General features: G+C 47.5%; 1 pseudogene; it reads left to right on the forward strand.

Moving 5' to 3' along the window:
• The window catches only part of LOC141155532 (cytochrome P450 2C23-like), a 68,005-nt pseudogene that overhangs the window by 53,389 nt on the left and 2,238 nt on the right, over positions 1 to 12,378 (forward strand).

The following is a 12,378-nucleotide window of genomic DNA, read 5'->3' on the forward strand; positions in this document are numbered from 1 at the left end:
TGCTGCCACAGTCGCTGCAACATGTGCAGAGTTGAAATCCACCGTGTCGGCACATCGCATTTCAGCCGGTGAACTGGCTGGCCCAACGACTTCTGTAGAGATGTAAGTCATTGAGCTGTGGGATGCAAACGGCGGAAGTGAGCATACAGCGACCGTGCTCTCTGCAGAAGGCCATCTAGTCTGGGATAGTGGGCTAAAAATTGCTGGACAACCAGGTTCAACACGTGAGCCATACAAGGCACGTGTGTGACATTGCCCCGGCGAAGGGCCGCACCAAGGTTTGCAGCATTGTTACACACGGCCTTCCCTGGTTGCAGGTCCAGTGGAGACAACCATTCATGAAACTGGGTCTCCAGAGCTGACCACAACTCCTCAGCTGTGTGACTCACATTTCCCAGACATTTCAAAGTAAACACTGATGTCGTTGAGCCCTGCTGCCAGCATAGTAAGGAGGTGTGCTGGATTCCTTCTGTGCAGTTAGAAAGCAGGTGGCATTACCAGACAGGCTTTGGGTGCAGGTGGAGGACCGAGAGGAGGTTGAGGAGGCAGAAGCAGTGGAGGAACTTCGAGATAAAGATGACTGACGCACAACTCGTGGGGATGGTAAGACTTGGACAGCAGCCCCTTGTCCTGGGCACCATAGTTACCCAGTGCCCAGTCAGCGACATGTAATGCCCCTGTCCATGCGTACTCGCACACCTTTCTTTGAGAAGTAGTGCCGAATGGGCATCTGGTACTGGGGCACTGCGACTGACATAAGGTCTCGAAAATCCTCTGTGTCCACCAGGCGGAAAGGCAGCATTTCTGTAGCCAAGAGCTTGCATATGGTGAAATTCAACCTCTTAGCTTTGTCATGGCTAGGAGGAAATGGTCTTTTACTTGTCCACATCTGAGGGACCGAGGGCTGGCTGTTGTGCTTAGACGGGGTTGAGTAGGGTGTCCCCAGAAAACTGCCGGTCTGTGAGGAAGATGTAGGCGGACATGTTAGGTTGCCTTGATCCAAAGGTGGTGCTCTCGATGTCAGAGAGCGCTCAACACCAGCAGGTGTTTCCACTTCCAAATGAACTGACGACCTGCCAATCAAACTGGCTGTGGCGGGTAAAGAGGTGGCAGGTCTGTGTCCAAAAACATGTGTGACTGCTGTCCCCCCAGTCATAGAGGATGAAGAGGCCGCGGATGCACAAGATCGGGCAGACGGTGGTTGGCCCGGCCCGCTAGGCCGCATTGTAGCACAGTGAGCTTCCCACTGCAACTTATGCTTCATATCCATGTGACGGTTCATGCATGAAGTATTCAAACTATGGATTTTTTGGCCTCTACTTAGCTTTTGGTGACAAATATTACAGATAACACAAGTTGGGTCATCCTTATCGATCTGAAAAAATGCACAGGCTATGCAAGGCTTAGAGCCCATGCGACCTGAAGAGTAGTGTTGAGCCACCCCCGTAGTGTTCGGGTTCGGTTCGGTTCGTCGAACACCGGGATGTTCGAGGAACTGTTCGTCGAACTGTTCGTCGAACACCTTAGAACACCGTCGAACACCGTTAAAACCAATGGCAGGCAAACAAAAACACATAGAAACACATAGAAAACACCTTCAAAGGTGTCCAAAAGCTGACAAACTGCTCAGAAGACGCTTTCTTTAAAAAAGCCGGCCGGCAATTCAGCAGCGGCATACACCGGTACCTGACAATTTAGACAAGAAGGAATAGAGCCTCACACATAGATTAGATAGATAGAAACATGTCAGTCACATATATATGAAGTACAGTGACAGTGTTGCTTACTGTACTTGTCATTTAGTGTAAAGGATTTATTAAAAAATATAATAGTGTTTTCATGCACTGTCTCTTTAAAAAAGCCGGCCGGCAATTCAGCATCTGTACCCGACAATTTATAACAGACAGAATAGAGCTTCACACATAGATTAGATAGATAGAAACATGTCAGTCACATATATATGAAGTACAGTGATAGTGTTGGTTACTGTACTTGTCATTTAGTATTAAAATAAAGGATTTATTATTAAAAAAAATTGGCGTGGGGTTCCCCTTAATTTTAGTCTCTAGCGGAGGTTAAGCAGACAGCTGGGGAAGATGTTTGAAGCCTGGGAAGGGGGTAATACCCACGGAGCTTCCCAGGCTACTAATATGAGCCCCCAGCTGAATACATAGCCTTTACTAGCTATTAAAATGGGGGACCCCCCCAAAAAAATGACGTGGGGTCCCCCCTAATTTAATAGCTAGCAAAGGCTAGGCAGACAGTTGGGGGCTGATATTAATAGCCCAGGAAGGGAGCCATGAATATTGGCCCCCTCCCAGGCTAGAAACACCAGCCGTCAGCCGCCCCAGAAATGGTGCATTCATAGGATGCGCCAATTCTGGCACTTAGCCTCGCTCTTCCACGCTGCCCTGTAGCGGTGGCAGGGCGTAATAGGGCTGGGGTTGATGTCAGCTTATAATGCCAGCTGACATCAAGCCCAGGTTAGTAATGGAGAGGCGTCTATAAGACACCCCCATTACTAACCCCATAGTCAAAGTTAAAAGAAAACACAAACACCCAGAATAAAGTCCTTTAATTGAAATAAAGACACAATCCTTTATTGTTCTAAATTAAACCATACTTACCATCACGCCCATTCCAGCTGAAGCCAACGATCTCCTGCAATAAAAGAAAAATAATAAAGCAACATCATCCTTACCTTTCCATGGTTCCCACGACAGCTTCAGCTCTGCTACATCGAGATGACAGGCTGGACCGCAGCAGAACGCTGCCATCCAGCCTGTCATCCCGCAGACACTGAGAAGCGCAGGCATGCTTGCGCTCTGCAGTGTCTGGCTGTGACGGCATAAAGATGAGACGACTTCATGTCCAATGAACTCAGCTCACCTCCTGCACGTCACTGACAGCGTGGGAGAATTCTCCTGCACTCAGCGCTTCAGCGTGAGAATTCTCCCACGCTGAAGCGCTGAGTGCAGGAGAATTTTCCCATGCTGTCAGTGACGTGCATAAGGTGAGCTCATGTCCAATGAATTCAGCTCACCTCCTGCACGTCACTGACAGCGTGGGAGAATTCTCCTGCACTCAGCGCTTCAGTGTGAGAATTCTCCCACGCTGAAGCGCTGAGTGCAGGAGAATTTTCCCACGCTGTCAGTGACGTGCATGAGGTGAGCCGAGTTCATTGGACATTAACTCGGCTCATCTGGATGCCCTCACAGAGAGACACTGTGGAGCGCAAGCAAGCCTGCGCTTCTCAGTGTCTGCGGGATGACAGGCTGGATGGCAGCGTTCTGCTGCGGTCCAGCCTGTCATCTCGATGTAGCAGAGCTGAAGCTGTCATGGGAACCATGGAAAGGTAAGGATGATGTTGCTTTATTATTTTTCTTTTATTTCAGGAGATCGTTGGCTTCAGCTGGAATGGGCGTGACGGTAAGTATGGTTTAATTTAGAACAATAAAGAATTGTGTGTTTATTTCAATTAAAGGACTTTTTTTCCGGGTGTTGTGTTTTTTTTAAATACTTTACTAGAAATTCATGGTGGTCATGTCTAATATTGGCGTGACTCCATGAATTTTGGGCTTAGGGCCAGCTGATAATGCCAAGCTGGCCCTAACCCCTTTATTACCCAGTGAGCCACCGCATCAGGGCCCTGGATGAGTTGGGTACAGCGCCAGAAGATGGCGCTTCTATGAACGCGCCATTTTCCGGGGTGGCTGCGGACTGCAATTTGCAGCGGGGGTGGCGCAGAAAGCTTGGGCCTCCCTGCGCTGCGGATTCCAGCCCCCAGCTGCCTAGTTGTACCTGGCTGGACACAAAAACAGGGCGAAGCCCCACGTTAATTTTCTTTAAATTATTTCATGAAATAATTAAGAAAAAAAGGGCTTCCCTATATTGTTGTGTCCGGCCAGGTACAAATAGGCAGCTGGTGGTTGGGGGCAGCCCGTTCCCGCCTGCTGCACCTGACTGGACACAAATATAGTGCGAAAACCCCACGTCAATTTTTTTTTAATTATTTCATGAATTTCCTGAAATAATTTAAAAAAATTGAAGTGGGGCTTCGCACTATATTTGTGTCCAGCCAGGTACAGCAGGCAGGAATGGGCTGCCCCCAACCACCAGCTGCCTATTTGTACCTGGTTGGACACAACAATATAGGGAAGGCCTTTTTTTCTTAATTATTTCATGAATTTCATGAAATAATTAAAAAAAATTGAAGTGGGGCTTCGCACTATATTTGTGTCCAGCCAGGTACAGCAGGCAGGAACGGGCTGCCCCCAACCACCAGCTGACTATTTGTACCTGGCCGGACACAACAATATAGGGAAGGCCTTTTTTTCTTAATTATTTCATGAATTTCATGAAATAATTAAAAAAAAAATACGTGGGGCTTCGCCCTATTTTTGTGTCCAGCCAGGTACAACTAGGCAGCTGGGGGCTGGAATCTGCAGCGCAGGGAGGCCCAACTTTCTGGCCCCCCCCCCCGCTGCAAATTGCAGTCCGCAGCCACCCCGGAAAATGGCGCGTTCATAGAAGCGCCATCTTCTGGCGCTGTACCCAACTCATCCAGGGCCCTGGTGCGGTGGCTCACTGGGTAATAAAGGGGTTAGGGCCAGCTTGGTATTATCAGCTGGCCCCAAGCCCAAAATTCATGGGGTCACGCCAGTATTAGACATGACCGCCATGAATTTCTAGTAAAGTATTTAAAAAAAACACAACACCCAGAATAAAGTCCTTTAATTGAAATAAACACAAAATTCTTTATTGTTCTAAATTAAACTATACTTACCATCACGCCCATTCCAGCTGAAGCCAACGATCTCCTGCAATAAAAGAAAAATAATAAACCAACCTCATCCTTACCTTTCCATGGTTCCCACGACAGCTTCAGCTCTGCTACATCAAGATTACAGGCTGGACCGCAGCAGAACGCTGCCATCCAGCCTGTCATGCCGCAGACACTGAGAAGAGCAGGCATGCTTGCGCTCCTCAGTGTCTCGCTGTGACGGCATCCAGATGAGCCGAGGTCATGTCCAATGAACTCGGCTCACCTCATGCACGTCACTGACAGCGTGGGAAAATTCTCACGCTGAAGTGCTGAGTGCAGGAGAATTCTCCCACGCTGTCAGTGACGTGCATGAGGTGAGCTCATGTCCAATGAACTCAGCTCACCTCATGCACCTCACTGACAGCGTGGGAAAATTCTCCTGCACTCAGCGCTTCAGCGTGAGAATTCTCCCACGCTGTAAGTGACGTGCATGAGGTGAGCCGAGTTCATTGGACATGACCTCGGCTCATCTTTATGCCGTCACAGAGAGACAATGTGGAGCGCAAGCAAGCCTGCTCTTCTCAGTGTCTGCGGGATGACAGGCTGGATGGCGGCGTTCTGCTGCGGTCCAGCCTGTCATCTCGATGTAGCAGAGCTGAAGCTGTCGTGGGAACCATGGAAAGGTAAGGATGAGGTTGCTTTATTATTTTATTTTTATTACAGGAGATCATTGGCTTCAGCTGGAATGGGCGTGACGGTAAGTATGGTTTAATTTAGAACAATAAAGAATTGTGTCTTTATTTCAATTAAGGGACTTTATTCTGGGTGTTTGTGTTTTTTTTAACTTTGACTATGGGGTTAGTAATGGGGGTGTCTTATAGACGACTCTCCATTACTAACCTGGGCTTGATGTCAGCTGGCATTATAAGCTGACATCAACCCCAGCCCTATTACCCCCTGCCACCGCACCAGGGCAGCGTGGAAGTGCGAGGCTAAGTGCCAGAATTGGCGCATCTTATGAATGCGCCATTTCTGGGGAGGCTGACGGCTGGTGTTTCTAGCCTGGGAGGGGGCCAATATTCATGGCTCCCTTCCTGGGCTATTAATATCAGCCCCCAGCTGTCTGCCTAGCCTTTGCTAGCTATTAAATTAGGGGGGACCCCACGTCATTTTTTTGGGGGGGTCCCCCATTTTAATAGCTAGTAAAGGCTATGTATTCAGCTGGGGGCTGATATTAGTAGCCTGGGAAGCTCCGTGGGTATTACCCCCTTCCCAGGCTTCAAACATCTGCCCCAGCTGTCTGCTTAACCTCCGCTAGAGCCTAAAATTAAGGGGAACCCCACGCCAATTTTTTTAATAATAAATCCTTTATTTTAATACTAAATGACAAGTACAGTAACCAACACTATCACTGTACTTCATATATATGTGACTGACATGTTTCTATCTATCTAATCTATGTGTGAAGCTCTATTCTGTCTGTTATAAATTGTCGGGTACAGATGCTGAATTGCCGGCCGGCTTTCTTAAAGAGACGGTGCATGAAAACACTATTATTTTTTTTAATAAATCCTTTACACTAAATGACAAGTACAGTAATCAACACTGTCACTGTACTTCATATATATGTGACTGACATGTTTCTATCTATCTAATCTATGTGTGATTCTCTATTCCTTCTATTCTAAATTGTCGGTTACCGCTGCTGAATTGCCGGCCGGCTTTTTTAAAGAGACGGTGCATGAAAACACTATTATTTTTTTTGATAAATCCTTTACGCTAAATGACAAGTACAGTAAGCAGCACTTTCACTGTACTTCGTATATATGTGGCTGACATGTTTATATCTATCTAATCTATGTGTGAAGCTCTATTCTTTCGGTTCTAAATTGTCGGGTACCGGTGTATGCCGCTGCTGAATTGCCGGCTTTTCATGTTTCACTGTTGGCACTGTTCCCATCGATTTGGGCAATCACTGTAATGCCACAACCACCATGGCTGTGGCATTACAGTGAGTGGCAGACAATCCCTGCATGATTGGTGCTCTAAATAGCACCAGACATGCAGGACACGCTTTTGGTGCACGAACAGTTATCGAACATAACCTCGAACAGCCGAATTTTTTGCAAATCGTTCGGGTTCGTCGAACAACTCGAACACAGCCCAAAACAGCTCGAATTTGAGATTGGCGAACAGTTCTAGTCGAACACCGCTCATCTCTACTGAAGAGCCACTACGACTTGTGGTCAGAGGCAGAGTTGTGGTTGAAGATGCAGTTGTTGATGTGCTTTCAGTACTCCGTTTCTGTCCAGGAAGGCGCAACCTAACCTCGTCATCAATAGCATCTGTGACGCCCCGCTGTGCTTGGTATCACAGATCCTAAAAGATTGCATTGATGGAATCCTCCACAAGAGGCCCCCATAAACATTCACACATCTCCACCTTCCACCTCAGACCAGCATAGGGCGCCCGTTAGGGATATAAATAGGGAAGGTGGAGCTAGACAGTTCAGTTCCTCTGAAGAGTTACTGCAGCAGAGAAGCCTAAGAGCAGTGGAGCTCAGTCTAGTCTAGAGAACTCAGTTAATAGTTCAGCAGTGGAGCACGAGGCTCCTGCTAGCTAGATTCAGGGAGCCCAGTTAGAGCTTAAGGTGTGCCAGCGCCATAAGATCGGTGAAGCATGGCAAGCTGCCGTTAGTGTGTATAGCCTAGTGAGGGCCCGAGTAGGCCGAAGGCGAGTGGCGAGTTAGTACATAAGGGGCAGAGGATCTTAACCAGCTCACCCCGAAGCATTTACCGGACACCGGATCCGAGCTTACCGGGATCTCTATGACCCAGTTAGGCATCACCGGAATCCCTGGAGAACTACAAGTCCCAGGATTGCTAAGGTGCTGATACGTAACAGAGCCAGGAGACGCTTAGGCCCCGCATACTGGGAGCGTGAACTCCAAGACAAGGCCCTACCATAAGGTCAGCCAGCGCAGGACAGAGACAAAGTTAGGCCTAGCTCCAGGCAGGTCAGAAACTTACTACGCAGAGGCAAGAAACAGGAGGCCCTACACCCGCTCATTGGGGAGGATCCTGATATGCACCCTTCACCCTACAGTGCTCCGGGATGTGCCTGAATTTCCACCAGTAAAAGGTACTGAAGTGACTACCGTGTCCGTTCCCGTTCTTGCTCTGACCCAGCTGGGTCTCGCCTGTCCTGCATTCCCCCTGCATACTCTTTTCTGAGGCCTAGCTCCACCTCTGGGGAGCTATACCATCGAGCTGCCTTATCACCGGCCTCAGTGGACTGCTGCAGCGCTAGTGCTTCTCACCAGATACCACAGGTGGGGTCACGAACTCTTATAAAATTAACAATTATCCACCCTTTTAAAAAGTGACCCCAGGGTACGGGACCGGGAGCCGACCACCGCGACATCCCCAAGGCCAGGCAAAGGCCCGGGTACCGAGTCATCCCCATCCCCTGGGCTAGTCACATCCTACTCCACCTCCTTTGCTGACCTCATCGACTGGCTGACTTTGGGTTGACAGTAAGTGGGATCTCCAACCTCGTCATAATCACCCTGTCTGTTCTCACACCCGTCATCCTCAGAGCCAACCTCTTCCTGCCCTGACCGAAAAGTCAAGTTGTCGCTCCAATCAGGTATTTGAGTCTCATCATCGTCTTCATCATTGTCTCCACCAACAGGAGTTACAGTTTGGGAACGAGGGTCTACATTATGCTCAGAACCTTCTTCATCTGGTCCTGGATCTGACTTATAAAGATTCTGGGCATCAGTGCAGATCATTCCCTCGTCTGGATTAACAGAAGCTCTGGAGCAGACCTCGGTTTCCCAGGCTATAGTATGAGTAAACAGCTGTGCAGACTCAACCATCTGTGTTACCCCATACTCAGATGGGCAGCTGGAGACTTGGGAGCTGTGAGGAAGCAAGTGTGATTGGGGTGACACCTCTGAGGACTGGAGTATTTGTGATGTTGAAGTTGAGGTGGAGGAGAGCCCACTTGAAGGAGCACTTGATATCCATTGAAGCACCAGCTGTTTTTGTGCCTCATCTGGAATTTGTAGCGATGGGCGTGTCCGTAAGAAAGGGATCGTATCACATTGTCCACAAAAAGAAGTAGACATCTTAGTTTCGCTGGAAGATGGTCATTCTTCTGCAAATGTTACTCTCCCCCCCCCCCCCACCGCAGGGGGGTTCGACCCACCAGCGGACAGGCACCAGTATTGGGAGAGGGGGGCTGGACCTCAGGGTCCACCGCGGCTCTGGCACAAACCCGGCGACACGGAGGTGGCACAGGCAGGAACGGACTGGCCGCTTCGGCTTCGCCCTTTTTTGGTTTTAGAAGGGCACATGCCTATATCTGTGTCTCCCCGTCCTTTTACTCCTCCACCTCTTTTCTTTTCGCATGACTATATGTACTTGTCACTTTTCCATGTGTTAGTTGTGTCTTCTGAGCAGTTTGTCAGCTTTTGGACACCTTTGAAGGTGTTTTCTATGTGTTTCTATGTGTTTTTGTTTGCCTACCATTGGTTTTAACGGTGTTCGAAGGTGTTCGCGAACAGTTCGACGAACAGTTCGGCTAACATACGGATGTTCGACGAACCGAACTCGAACACTACTGCTAAGAAACCACTGCTAAGGACAGGCAACAAGCAGAAGAGACTTTTTGGGCTAAAGAACACAAGGAATGGACATTAGACCAGTGGAAATCTGTGCTTTGGTCTTTTGAGTCCAAATTTGAGATCTTTGGTTCCAACCACTGTGTCTTTGTGCGATGCAGAAAAGGTGAATGGATGGACTCTGCATGCCTGGTTCCCACCGTGAAGCATGGAGGAGGATGTGTGATGGTGTCGGGGTGCTTTGCTGGTGACACTGTTGGGGATTTATTCAAAATTGAAGGCATACTGAACCAGCATGGCTACCACAGCATCTTGCAGCGGCATGCTATTCCATCCGGTTTGCATTTAGTTGGACCATCATTTATTTTTCAATAGGACAATGACCCCAAACACACCTCCAGGCTGTGTAAGGGCTATTTGACCAAGAGGGAGAGTGATGGGGTGCTACGTCAGATGACCTGGCCTCCACAGTCACCAGACCTGAACCCAATCGAGATGGTTTGGGCTGAGCTGGACCGCAGAGTGACGGCAAAAAGGCCAACAAGTGCTAAGCATCTCTGGGAATTCCTTCAAGATTGTTGGAAGACAATTTCTGGTGACTACCTCTTAAAGCTCATCAAGAGAATGCCAAGAATGTGCAAAGCAGTCATCAAAGCAAAAGGTGGCTACTTTGAAGAACCTAGAATATATGACATATTTTCAGTTGTTTCACACTTTTTTGTTAATTATATAATTCCACATGTTTTAAGTCATAGTTTTGATGCCTTCAGTGTGAATGTACAATTTTCACAGTCATGAAAGTACAGAATAATCTTTAAATAAGAAGGTGTGTCCAAACTTTTGGTCTGTACTGTACATTGTACATGTCATGGAAAGAGTGTTTCTTAACATATTTCCCAGGAAAATCCATTTTGGTTTAGTTTTTGTATGTTTTATTGGGAGTCCGTAAAAGTGGCGAAATACCTCTGACAACGTTGTTGACAGAAGTGACCTGGGAGTCAGAAATGCTTCCAGGGGTCTTCCTCATGCTGTCCCCATGTCATTTGAGCTCTGTTCTCATCAATTTGGGCAATTTTTAGGCCCTCTGCAGACCGCTGGGGGGAGCCGCCTGAAAAATGCTCGAATTTCCCATAGACTTACATTGGGCTCGTTGCTCGGTTCGAGCACCGGAGTATTCCAATTTGCTCGACCCGAGCAACGAGTACCCGAGCATTTTAGTGCTCACTCATCACTAGTAATGAGTGCTCCCTGGTCCTTATTATGATCTTTGTAAGGAATAAGTCATGTGCCAGTCCTTTGTACTGACCACACATATATTTATACATATAAATGATATCTCCTCTGAGGCATCATTTTCCTAAGCTAAACAAGCACAACTTTTCTAACCTCTCATCATAGGAGAGTCCTTCCATCCCTTGTAATAATCTAGTTCCCCGCCTTTGAACTGACTCTAATTCCTGAATATCCTTTTTAAAATATGGAGCCCAAAACTGGGTCCCATATGAGCCCTAGATACAGCCTTACAAGTGATTTATAGAGGGGTAACAATATGTTAGGATCACAGGATTTTATCTCTTTTTATACACCCTAATATCTTGTTTTCTTTTGCAGCTGCTGCCTGACATTGGGTAGTGCTGCTCAGGTTATTTGTAACCAGAATACTCAAGTCCTTCTCCTGTTTTGTAGTCACTAGTATACTCCCATTTAATGTTTATGCAGCAAAAGGATCACTCCGTCCTAGATGCATTACTCTACATTTATCAACATTAAAGGGGTTGTCACTATCCCCGCATTCATTTTTCCTGCCCGCCTCCCTACTTTCCTTGCACGTCCCAGACCCCTAAATCCTCATTGCCAGTGTGCATTGAAAGGAGGAAACCCAATTTTCCTGAGGAAGGAGTCATTTAGACTTTGAAACGCGCTGACAATATACCTGTCATGATGTCGTTGGGACTTTGGAAGCTAACCAGGTCCCTAGCCCTAGTGGCGCCATAGCCTATCTTTGTACCCCAGATTACTCCTGAAGGTGGATGTGCTGGGTTCTCGTGCCTTGCTAAGCTGCTATATCTACCCTGATCTGTCCCTTCCCATACCCAGGATAGCTAGAAGGTGAAGTGTATGGGAACACACTAACCAGACAAACAAGGGAAGATGGACAGGGAAAAATGAGAATACCAACCATACAAAATACAAAATACACACACCAAACAACATAGTGGAATTCAGAGGAGGTAAGGAAGGATAAACCAAATGGGAGAGGATGAGGAAGTGCTCACAGACAAAACTCCAAGCAACAATCTCTTGAACAATCTCTAAATGCCACCTCCAACCATGAACAACACCTTGAACTCCAGAACCAGGCAGTAACAACTAACACTGCCAATCCCTAACTGCCAGAGGTGAGCATATATAGCAGAGGGAAGTGGCCAATGCTGAACAGCTGAGACAATCCAAGTAGGAAAGCTGCAGGAGCTTCTAATGAACAGATTAACTCTTGCACTGCTAGTAACAAAAAAACTGCACTGTTTAATGTGATGGTGTAGTACTTTTAACCAGTGCAGGAGTGCGTGAAACCAGACACTGGTCTTCTGGCCCCTCTCTGTCCCGTTATCCCTGTGGGAGAAAAACTATTCTTCAAAACCTGTCTTTGGATTCTTGTTTGGAATCAGTAGCACATATGAACTTCACATCCACTGCTTTTATGGTATATCCCAGTGAGCAAGAAATGCAGAGACCCCCCCCTCTCCTGAAAGTGATGTCTGTTTTGGGTGCTGGTCTCTGCTTGATGCGTTCCCCATCAGAGCTGTTTCAAATGTTTGAAGGCATGGAGAGAAGGCTTGTGGCTATTTTTTTTAGCAGGTGGTACACCTGTTATCACTGGAGAGAGACATAGTACATATGGCATATAAGTTTATGGATATTACTTCACCAGGTCTGACCATGGAAAGTGCAGTAGGTTCCCACTTCCGCCAAAACTTCGGACTGA

Source organism: Phyllobates terribilis, unplaced genomic scaffold, assembly GCF_046119375.1.
Source record: "Phyllobates terribilis strain yellow unplaced genomic scaffold, ASM4611937v1 Scaffold_7__3_contigs__length_470593459, whole genome shotgun sequence".
In the NCBI taxonomy this organism is placed as follows: Eukaryota; Metazoa; Chordata; class Amphibia; order Anura; family Dendrobatidae; genus Phyllobates; species Phyllobates terribilis.